We start from the raw sequence: 12952 nt of genomic DNA on the forward strand, positions 1-12952 counted from the left end.
ACAAATTTTCTAAACAGAAACTTTTCCCAAACAGACTAAAAGTGCCATTTCAGAAACATTAGAATCTGTTTTTTGATCAGCTTTCCCTTTTCTCAAAATAGCACAAACCAAATCGGTAGCTCCATGTAGCAGAGCTTAATATCTGACAATATTTGACTTTCTTGCCCAGAAATATTGTAATTTGATGTCTGTAAATTGCACACCGCATGCTTGTGTTTATCTACCAGAATAGTTTGATCCTTTGTACGGGTGTTGAATGAGGCAAACAACCAATGTTGTGAAGAACAGTATTCTCTGGATGGTACACATGCTTTGTGTTGAAATCAGCTTGCATTTTCCTCTGTTTTCCTACTGCTATGAATGCCCATAAAAAGTCTAAACCCAGCAACACCTTAGCCACAGACAGATGTTCCCACTGTTGTTTTTGCTGCAGGTTTGCCTTACCAGCTGGAAGTCAAAGGCTCCTGCTGTTTTTAAAATCCATTAAACAAACCCTTAGTCCATTTCAGTCATTTTCCATAGAGAGGTGCCATGTCTGTAACATTTGCAATGTTTTCTGTGTCTCTGTATCGAAATGTAGAAATCTTTCATAACCTAGTCACTTAATAAAGTCGGTGGATGATGGGACGACCAGCTGAGGATGATACAATTTTCTTGTCTCCGCCTCAAGGTGTCATCAGATTATTCCGCTTTTTGAGTTAAGAAACATTTTTTGGAAAGACAACTTCCCACAATGCACAATCTCCTGATATTATCCTATAGATAACTTTACATTTTATGATGTGTTGAGACCACTATTTACTAAGGAAATTAGTGTTATGTGATGGGCTGTTTCTGATGTCTTATAGGTAGGCTTAGGCCTATGTGCACAGACTTGTCCATGTTTTGTCAGGGCTCTGCTCTTCTCATAGCCCATGAAAGTCTCTGCCCACTAAAAAAATATAAAGGAAATAAAGTGAGGCAAGGCAACTTTATTTATATAGCACATTCATACCCAGAACAATTCAAAGTGCTTTACAGAAAATAAAAGAATAGCCTATTACAGCAACAATTAAAACTATTTCAGAAAATGTGGGGGCAATAAAATAACTATTAAAGAATATCAAATTAAACTCAAGTAAAAGATGTTCCACTGAATATACATTAAGACTATGTAAACACACGTAAAAGCATGATTGTTTATGTAAGCACATAAACATTTGTAAAAATAAGAATTAATTAATGTATATTTTAAATATATAAATTAATAAATATTTATAGTAAAATCCCCACGTTACGCAGGAGGGAAGGGCTGGTAGGTTCAGTATTGTCAGCTAAGATGATATATAGCAATGTGACAGGAAGCAGATGTCAAACTACGCCTTAATTTCACTTGAGCTCGCTAATGTCAAAAATTAGGAAATGTTCTTGAAATTTATTGTGACCCAAAGTAGGGACGTCCGATGCTCATGTATCTAAGGAAATATTTTTGGTTGAAACAGGTGCAACAAGTGGGGAAAATCAGTTGAGGTTTTCAGCTCCAGTGTAGCTAAAGTCTCAGCGGCTAGTGTTAGCATTGGTCAGGTGCAGCCATTAACCTCCTCTTCCATCTTCACATGCCAAACTGAACTAAGGCTGTTTATAGCCCATTCATACACAAGTAGAAACATAAGAGTAGATTGTATAGAGAATGTCAAGGCAGGTGCTGTGTATTTCTATTGTTATATTTGGACACTTAGCTTAATTGTTACAGCAGGGATCATGGCACCTAGCTGTTAGCCCTCACTGCAGTCAGAATTCTGACTTTTAATGCCTCATCTGCCAAACAAGGTCAAAAAAATTGTACTCTACACTCAAGAAATTTTTCACAGAAGCCATGTTTCACACAGGGAAGGCCAATTTTACTGCAGCATGCAAGTAACATTAATAATTTGTTAGAAAATGTTAGAAAATGGTGAAAAATACCCATCACTATTTCCCACAGCCCAAGTTCACATTATAAATGTATTGTTTTGCCCTACCAACACTTCAGAACCCAAATGTATTCAATTCAACGTCATAGAATAAATAGAATAAACTAATAAAACAAGAAAACAATCCCATTTGAGAAGCTGGAAGCAGTGAACTTTTGTCTAAAATACAACTTACACATTTAATTGATTAAGAAAATTGTTGCTGAAAAACATTTTGTCAACTGACTAATCAATCAGTCAACTTGTATTTCAGCCATAGATGAAAATGTTCATCATGGTACAAAATATTCTTGTTGGTTATTGGTTCATAATCAAAACCTTGCAACACGTCTTGCTCTCCAATCAAGTTTGTCCAGATTACAAACTGATAAGTTGTTTTCAGAGAAAATATCTCCAGAAAAATCTGCAGGCTGGCTCATATGAAATCTCATATGAAATAAATACACTATAAATCATTTCACTCACAATCACATTTGAATATTAGCTGTCACTCTCATAATAAAGGAGTAACAAAACCAGTCGTTATAATTATAATATGTTGTTGATGTACTGTATATTTGACATAACTGTGGCAACTGCTACACATCACTGCACCGCAGGAACAGCATTCATTCATCCGCAACATTCATGAAAACAATATCCAGATTTGCGAGGATGTTTCCCGACACAAAAAAAAAAGACATTTTCTTCCTTCCCGAATTCTCCCCCTCAGTCCACTCACCCATGCTGAGAGGCTAATGTCTTCCTCTCTGCTTTCCAAGTCTCCTCTCCCTATGTGGCCCAAAATGATCCAGCAACACAATGACAATGATCCAATATGAGGAACAAAGGGCTTATTTTTACTCATAAAACAGACATTACACTAATTCTGTAACATGCCCTTGCCATATTCACTTTGATACCATTACTACAAGCACAGATTTGTATGATCATCAACATATTTTACATTAATTTTAATTGTTCATTGTTTGAGATGTATCTGGTGCCAAAATGTTGAACACACAGTAAATATTTTGATACATGATAACTAATCAGTACAGCCTGCATTTAACAGAGGGTTCCTTGTCAATATCTCTGTAAAGCTGAGTCAAAACAGTTTGCTGTTTGTACATAAATATATATTATGCATACAACTGTACTAGTCAATACAGCTTGAACACTTCATAATTTAAAAAAAGATATGTCAAAGAATGTGTTTTGACAGCATGGCTGCAGTCAAAACTGTGGTTGTTTATTGCTAAGAAAACAATCGCTGTTATATCCAAAATGATGAGATATTGCCTTAGTATGAAGCTTTTCTTACAGGAAAAAAAAAAATGTTCAAAATATATTGTGGAACAGAAGCTAGTTCTCCATAGCCACATTAATTGCACTGCAAAAATGTTGACAGGGCCCTTGACCTTGATAATTATCTGTGAAATGCAAGTGGTTTAATAACTGGTCTAGTTGCAGCATTTTTATGTACTGTCTTGGTTGAAATGCAGGAAGAAGTTGCTTGAAGTGCACAAGCTGAACATATAAAACAGAAAAAGCAAGTTGGAAAACTGTGGATTTTATTTATTCCATATATCAACAGATTAGATTGTCTATTTATTAATGATATATAACACTTTGATATTTAGTCTCAGAGGTGATATTGACCAAAATATAGATAGCATCAAAATTTATATATTGTCACATTGTCTACTCAGAAAATACCCAGGACAACATGCAAATAAATGGCTGTAACTTACTGAGGAAAAAGTGGATTTGCACAAAACTTCACATGGAGCTCCAAAACACCAAAATACAACTTTTCACATTAAAAAAACAAAAATTTCCTGGTTGACTATGGAGTTATTCAACAAAACACAAGTTCTTTTCACTGAGCATTTTTCTTTTTTGTCAAATATGGTATGCTCACACAAAGGTAATGCACCAGAAAGAAAGGGCACGTCCCCCTGAATCATATGATGTTTAATACTTGATACTCACTGAAATAGTAAACTCAGAATTGGCAAAAATATAACACAATGTCCAGGCGCTTCTTTGTCTATGTAGGTTTTAGAAGGTTTAAGTTGGCAAGTCTTTTTTGTTGTTGTTAAGAAAATAGAAGGTTTTGCCTCTAAAGAAGCAGGGGAAAGCTTTTTATACTGTTAGCCTGAAAAACTGAAGTCAAATGTGATGTTCCAGGTTTTGAATGTGAATATTGTTGTTTCAATACACCATATGTGTAAGTATTTTTTTGAAGCAGTCAGGTCCTGCATGACTGACTATAGCAGGAACAATGTGTGATTGAGTCAGCAGATTGTTATTTTTTTAGAAAAGGCCACAGAAGCTTATTTCACTTGGTTCAAAATGTGCATATAGCTGAACATATGCAACATCTTTGTTATAAATTCTTAATAGAAGCAGAAGTTTTAAATGCAGATTATCTGCTTTTGCAATATGATTTGGGATTCTGAATATGCACTGATAATACAGAAACTATTTATATTGTAAAGTTTAAGCTAAAGCTAAACTTTAAACTTCACTGAGTATATGATTGCCCTTGTTATTTATTTGTAGTATTAGTGATATCTAGTTTGCTGTGTCCTCAGCTTGATCCATGATTTCTTGGTACAGTCTCAAATGTCTTCACAGGCCAACATCCCCTTTGTTAAAATTTCACAAATCGACCACTGTCATTTGCCACATCTCAGGCTCCAAGCCTGTAGACATGACACAGATCGATGGTACTCTCCCATCAGTGTCCCCAGCCTGCCAGATGGCTGGTGGGCTTCAGTCTCCTGACATTCATCAGTGTCTTGCAGTCAGATGTTCACACAGCAGTGCTCTGACCCTGGGACTGGTCCAGCAGACTAGTCTCTCTTGCTCTTCCACTGGGCCTACAAGGGCTTGGTCTAATGATGCCACCAAATGAGGTGCCATCGCCTGGGAGCAGTTGGAAATTTGGCCAATATGGCACAACTTTCTCATACAGCTGTACAACTCAGTTCCCCTAGTTGGTGTGGTGAATGAATTTCATGGACAAGAAAAAATCTGTGGCCTAATTCAGATATGTTAGGCCGATGTATCCAAGTATTTTCAAAGCTTGCAGAAACCCCATTAAGCAATTATACTTTGTGTTCTCATTGCCTTCTAGCCTCAGTTGCCTCACCCATCCCCAATGCTATCATCATAGGGACTTGTAGGTGTAAAATACAGTAAAATATAACAGCATCCTTCTGACCTGGCCAGTGTGCTCAGTGTCATGGAATCTCATGTTCTTCTTCTGTCCAAGAGTGCTCCTCTAACAGGCAAAAGCAATCGTCCCACTAAGTGATTTTCTCTGACTCCCCGGGGTGATAAAGTGCACTTTGAAGCCACCCACAGAGGCTTGTCCCTAAAATACCCAGCAATTCACAACTGTGGCTTTGACAAGCTGTTTTTTTTTTTCTCAACAAGTAAAGTGAAAGTCTTTTCTAATGGACCCAGCATCACTACCGTGGATACCAACAAGCCCCACGGCACCACCAAATGAGCCTTGTGCAACACTGGAGAGGAAAATAAATGTCACAAAAATGTAATTTCACCTCTCATGTAAAGGGCTCTCCAGGCTCCCACTCTCGATACCTACTGGCATGTTATTCGTAGTGGCGCAATTCCATAAAGGTTCCATATAAAATGCTAGTTCTGTTAGCTCTGCATCAGTGCTCTCAATTGGTTGATTTGTAAACTGACTTAGTACCATATACTTTTACAGCAATGACCAAAGATAAAATACACATAAAAAGCCAGGTATAAAAGGGCTACAAATATGGATCATTTTCATAATTTAGTGTTTCATTGATTATTCTGATGATTGGTCATCATTTAAATGAGCAAATATGAAATAAATTAAGTGTGGTAGGTTTCTTGAAAATAGAAAAAAATCATGGTTTTCTTGTACAAAAACATATTTATGCAGTTTGCATTTTCCATCCTGTCTGTGGTTTTTATCCCTTTCCTTAGTCCAAAGATATGCAATTTAGGTGAACTTGAAACTCTAAAGTGCTGGTACTGTATACTATGAATGTAAGTGTGATTGTGGGTGTCAGTGTGTTAGCCTTGTGATGACTTGGACAAGTCGGGACAGGTCGCCCATGACTGGCTGAGACTGGCTCTGCCCCTGTGAACCTGAACAGGATAACTGGGCATAGAAAATAGATGGATGGACAAATGAACACCACCACAAAACATAACACACAAGAATGTGACTCTTCAGTTGCTACAACATATCTGAATGTTGTTTTTTTTTCAGTGGTGTACTCTATGCTACTGCTGGTCTCACATAACATTATGCAACATATAAAAGGCTACCTTGATGGTAGCTAAATAAGTGGACTAACCACCGCTAATACCCATTTATACACAAATTAGCGCCATGAGATAAAAGATTACCATGTTGTAGGCTATCAGAGGTGTCACTCACCACACTAAGGACATTTCTGTCCTTCTTATAGGTGCAGTACCAGGTTTCTATCTCTCCTCACATAATTAGAAAACAGCTTACCCAGGTACTGATAATAACAGTGCCAAGCTAATCTATAATTATCAACCAGACAGGGTGTGCTGCCTGTACACTCAAAAGTGCAGGAACCATTATTTTTTAGCCAAAGCTTCAAAGACGCTAAACAGAGGGAGAGAAAAGGGAGATATGTATTTGGTTTAAATTGATTTCATTCTTTTGTATGAATATCAAGGTTTCATTCTTTCCCGTTTTCACTGCCCGTTTTGTCACTCCCCATGGTAGCATGTATTCATTGGGACTGCTGTTCCGACCAGATAAACAGGTTTTTTTTGTTTATGGCAATTATTGCCTGAGGATTGTTTTGAATGTGACTCGACTGTCAATGAGGAAGGAGGCGGGAGGGAGGGGAGATGTGATGAGAGGGAATTTAGACCAACCACCAGAGTGCATTCTGTTGCAGCTCTGGGGAACATCTGCCATGGATATGGCTGCTACATATGGAAGTTTTTGTATGTTTTTATGCATATGTTGAGATATAGATGTTCCTATTGTGCTTCATTATACTATTTACTATTAACAGTTGCAGAGTGTGTTTAAATAGTACTATGTAAACTGCATTAGAATATACTATTGGCAGACTGGAGGATTGTTATAACTGTTTGTGAACAAAGTTTTTGGTGTAAACAAAGAGTAAGACATTATTTGTGTTTAAATGGAAATTTTAAATGACCTATTTCATCATGCAAACAGGAATACTGTATGTGAGGCATATTGTAACGTATAGTTTTAAGCAGAAAGAACTCTGAGCATTTTATTTTTTCGCACTTAATGTTCCAAACTTGAACAGTTACTCAGCATTACTCGGCGTCAGGAGAGCATCTCTCATTCAGGAATTATACTCTTTCAGCATGTCAGCTGACTCACTGTGGTTGAACAATGGTAACTGTAATTCCACCAAACCACTTACATATATTCTCTCCATTATACATTTGCTTGGTGAGAGTTGAGTTATCAGAACCTTACTTTCAAATATTATCAACATGGATGTACACACTTTAGGACATCCCTCTAAGATCTATCTTTGTGTTTGAAAATGTCTTGTCATGTGTTCAGCTCATTTGCATAATTGTAGCAATTAGCAAGCAGAACAGAGCATCTTGCATGTTAAGCACAGATGATGAGGAATGTCTAAAGAGGCTGTGGTCTTATGGAGAAAACTGTTTTGCAGGACCAATAATACAGCAGATATAATACAACATAGAATTTTTAAAGTCATCTTGGGTATTAATTTGTATATTTTGAAATAATGCGGAAACTGTATTTTCATTTAAAAGACTTAATATGATATATAACTCATGGCGGGCATTATTATTAGAAAATAACACTGACACATAATGATAAAAAATGTGCACTCTAATTACCTAAAATATGTTCCACAGTGCTACTTGTCATTTCTCTGTAAACAGCCATGTTATTGCCCCAAAAAGCCAGCAATTACCTTTTCTTTTCAAGCATGAATGACCAGGACCTTGTTTTGGAGACATCATTAAATGAGAGTAGTAAACAGTTGTTTTCCCTTGCCATCAGAGTAATTTTCTGTGGACTGTATATTATCACTTGTGCTGGGAAAGGGATTGGAAGTTGCAAGCAGGCATTGCTGACCTCATCAAGGTCATGAGAGAAAGGCTTTCCCACCAGAGATAGAGCTTGAAGGCGGTTCTGGGTTGTATTTGCATATATTAGCTTCAACAATGTGTATGAAATGCAGCAGCATAGGCAGCCACTGTTTCACGTTGTAGTACAGGGTGGAAATGATTATGACAGATTCACCTTGGTGCAGCTTTGTGATTACTTCAAGTGCTGTGTGTCCCTATCTGTGTCTACAAGCCCAATATTTTAAACAGCCAATATTTTTAACAACATAAAAGACTATTAAATGACCAACTGGGGTGGGGAGGAAGGAAATAGACTTGCATGCCAAAGGAAAAGTAAAATAATTATGTAATAATTTTTAATTTGAGCATGGAACATATTGATAACAGTATTCTCTGTAAAACAGCAAGAAGGCAAGCTGCTATAAAAATCCCTTTCTGTGAGAGTGGGAGTCTTTTCAGTGAGACATTTAAAGGTCTCAATTCTGTCTGTGCTCCCCTTGCTTCCCTGTATCTCTTCATTAATCGAACTGTTGCAGTCATTCATCACCTCAAACTATTTGACCTGGCCCGAGTAACACACTCATTTCCACTCTGCCTCCCAGGAGTGGCACTCTGGCAGCAAATGCAAAAGACAGCACATTTTGCCTTTTCACATTACACTCAGACCATTAAAGGCTCACATGTGATTATTCAAAAAGGACTTTATATTTAAAATATGACTCTGACTGACAAATGTTCCCTTTAGGTTAGCTTCCCTGACTCTTCAGTACTGAGATCAAGATTTGTATTCATTCAATATGAATAGTTAATGTTTGAAAAGTAATTTTTCAAAGCCTGTATGTCATGTATTAATAAATCCTTGTTATCTTGGTGCTTGTAGAGGGTTTCACATGTTTGACAAATGATCAGGAAGAGCCTTTAAACTAATTCTTGACACTCAGCAATAATTAGATAGAAAACACATCATTAAATCAGCGTGTTTCCCCGACATTTGTCAACCTGTCAGGACACAGCAAGTGCTGTCGCAATATGCATAATGTAGAAGCCGCAAACCTGCATGAGCCAACCCAGACTCACTCACATGAAAAGGAAACATACTTGGAGTTTTTGTTCATTATAATATTTCATGATAATATTTAAAATTGATCTTAAAAAAACACCAGCTGTGGAGAAGTAGGTCTTTATTTCAGTATTTTGTGGTAGAAAATCATCATTAGTTGCATGAAACTTACTAAAAAAAAAGCAATTACATATATGCAATAACACAATTGGCTAAAATAATTGATTCAGTATTAAAAAAAATGATTGCACTATACCACAAAAGTAGCCCGAAGCCTTTTGAATGTTGAATTGATTGCATTAAATGCAGTACTGAGTTATATTCCAACACAATTACTGCTGAACTGAATACAGAGTTGCTTATGTTTTTCCTCCATTTGCCCTGAAAGTGAATGGACATAATAATGTTGCATTAATACTGTGACATTTAATCAACAAAGGACAGGTTATGAATTGGATAAATAGTTGCATTTCCTATGTATTTCCCAAACAGGCAACTGCCTGCCTACATTTAAAAACCATCTTGACAATTTGTATTTACATGAACCTATTCAATAAAGGTTGGGCTGGAAAATGTCAAGATATATCAGGATAAAGGTTCAAATGCGTTTTGAGAGGCAATGATGTCAGGAAGGAGACTTGTGTTCATATTTAAACACATTATATCCACCTCTTTGCGCTCCTGGCACACATGGAGTTGAAGAACAAACGCTGTTCCCATATTACTAACTGACAAATGTGACCCACTGGTTTTGCTGGTAGTATTGGAGTGTGTGAGTAGCTAACATTATTTCCTCAATCCCAAGCCTCTGGGATGCTTTGCTAGGCTTTGTGGCTGTAATGCCCGGAAGCTGAATGTGAGGCTATAGCACTCACTACTGGTGGTATTTCACTATAAGCCAGAGGCAGACCACAGGCTTTCCTTAGGGGATTTACACCGGAAAAAATGAGTCAGGCTGGTTTGCAACCCCTGGAAGTGGCAGTAGAACAGAGAGGAAAAAGTGAAATGCTGCCATGAAAAATCTATCACCTTACACTTTGCAATGCATGTCATACAGTTGTGCAGAAATTGCTTGTGGTCAGGAAATTGTGGCTTGCATAATGATTCCCTCTGTTTTTCTCTCTCTGTCTTATACTCCTCCAGTCACTCAGTTTTGCTTCCTCTCTCACTCTCTCTTTCTCCCTCTCTCTCTCTCTCTTCTGCACACACAGAAAATACACACTCACCAAAGCGGCTTCCAAAGCCATATTTATTTTCAATGTCAGTGGAAAAACAGACAGTTTTTTTTTATTTTATTTATTTTTTATTCTCTTGAGCTCAAACGTCCTGCAAAGCTGATAAAGACAGTTGATGGAGCTTCTGTTGTTGACATTTGGTGAGCAGCAGAGTCCATGCTTTAATTCTGTATGTCTGTGTAATGACAGTGGCAATATCACCACCAGAATGCTGACTGGTTTGTGTATGTCCACAGAGGTTGGAGGGGCGTGATATATCACCAGGAGACAAGCCAGACTTGCAGCTGCTGAGCTGCCCAGATTGCATCAGCATCTAGCGGACTAAATCCTATCAGACAAGTCACTGAAGGGAGAGGAGTCCACCGTCACAGTGCTGAAGGAAGGCAAAGTGAAAGCTAATGAACAGAAATCAGGTCACAATGGCGCACAGACTATTTACAACAGATGTGGCAAAGAAAAGTCACAGGAAAAGACTGATAGATAGGAGGAACTAGAGAAAAGGTACAGAAAGGTCACCGATGATTTTTAGATGTTTGTCAAAGAAAAACATTAATTGAACACTGTTACATCCCCAAAATTAATCCACTTCAACATATTACTGAAACCTTAACACTAATCATATTGTGGAAATCTTGTGCTGGATTCAACATACAATTCCTGCTGGTCCACTCTGTAACATAGAAACTAGCCATTCTCCTAAAATGTCAATAAAGTGCATTCCAATTTGGGAGAGCAGAAACCAGTCTGTCATTGGTGAGTGCCATTAATTTGAATCCTGTTTTTTTAATTATGGGTAATCAACACAGCAATCGTCTCTGTCAATGAGACAGGAGCAGAACCACCCACTAACTGCAGCTGTCAGCACCCACCTGCTCTGTGAATGCCTGGAACGTGCCGATTAAAACTGGCCAGGTTAATGAATGGCATTGATCAAATATGCACCTCTTCTCTCCTTCGCTGAAATCTCTGATGCAGTTGAATATTTGTATAGGCTTTGTTTTATAAAACTATAAATAGCACTATAATGGCATCATGTGGAGAAATGTGTCTCTATGGCAGTCTTTCAGTTTATATCATTTTATTTTAAAATCAATAAGCAGTATTGACTGTGATAATACATTGTAGTACGTGGTGTTTCTTTATTTGATGAAGGCCCCTATTCACTGTGAGATCTGTCCCAGATAAAAGTTGATCATCTTGAGAGGAAAGTGGTTAAATCTTTGGGTGTCACTCACCAGTTTAGGGCTTTAGCAACCAAAGACAGACTGTGTCAAAATTGTGTGTCTGAAATTTAGGACCAAATTCTCACAATGTGACTGCTGCTACAGACCAACAGATCACGTTAGCATCATGAAATGACACAGGATATGCTGGCTGAGCAACATTGTCAGCATAATTTTTAAGGAAAAGAAAAAAAAAAACAATCCCAGCACTATGGCTAAAGCTTGTTTTTTTATTTTTCTGCAGATGGATGACGTGAGTTGATGGCATGTTTTTTTTTTTTTTTCTATTTACGTCATAGCACTATGATTCATAAGCCATTCATTGCACAATCTGACATGCCTCAAAATGTATATCATACAGTCTGACACAGACCAAGTAAATGTACAGCCCATGTGAAGTTTGCAGTGCTAATCTTATTTGCATTGCTCTGCTCCACTCACACAAAAAGCCAATGGTCCGAGAAGATCAAATGGTAATTGTCACTATAGTCACGTGTTCTGTCCCACTAATAAACAGTTGATATGTAAAAAAGAAAATAAATATTTGTAGTGCAAACATTCATATCCAAAGACAGAATTTAACCTACACTACTAACTTGTTTATTCTTGTCTTTGGGTAGAGTATGTGTGAAGCTGCTGGCACTGCAGCTCTGCACTTGTATGATATTGGCTGGGCCTGATTTCAGGTGCTTCGCATCAATGACACTGTGTGTCCTTGTTTGCTTTTGCTGCACTGCACCTGCTGCTTTCTGGATCTCATTCTCAACATGTTAATACCACACTGACACCAATGCCTGCACCTGAACAATGTGAAAATTTGAATGCATTTTTCTTTTTTTGTATCAATTTTTTTTGTTTTGCTGCAATGCACCTACTGATTCACTATTACTTATTCCCAGATTGTGGCTGCCACCTATTCCTGCATCTCAGAAATGCAGAGATTTGTGCTTATCTTCGGCAAACTGCCATGAATTCAGGTGTTTATCGCCAAACATCTGGGAAGTAACTCACATTAAAAACAGATTTAAGGAGCTCACACAAATTTGATTAAACAGTTATATAAAATGCCCTCTGACAATGACATCCATTTATTTTCCCTCATAAAAGTAAGTTTCCATGATCTTGATGCACATTTAAATCCCAGTGGTTTTGGTTGTCAGGGCAGCTCTTGATCAGTTACTGAATAATCCATGTTCTTGTTGAATTAAACATGATTTTTATCACTGCTCAAAGCCAGACAGACTATAATTGATCTCAAATTAGACAGGTTTACCTCCATCTGTCTCTCCACCTGTGGTATAAAATTATTATATCATTACTGAAAAAAATATATTAAACAAATATAAATATATTAAA

This window comes from Thunnus albacares, chromosome 8 (genome assembly GCF_914725855.1).
Source record: "Thunnus albacares chromosome 8, fThuAlb1.1, whole genome shotgun sequence".
NCBI classification, from domain to species: Eukaryota; Metazoa; Chordata; class Actinopteri; order Scombriformes; family Scombridae; genus Thunnus; species Thunnus albacares.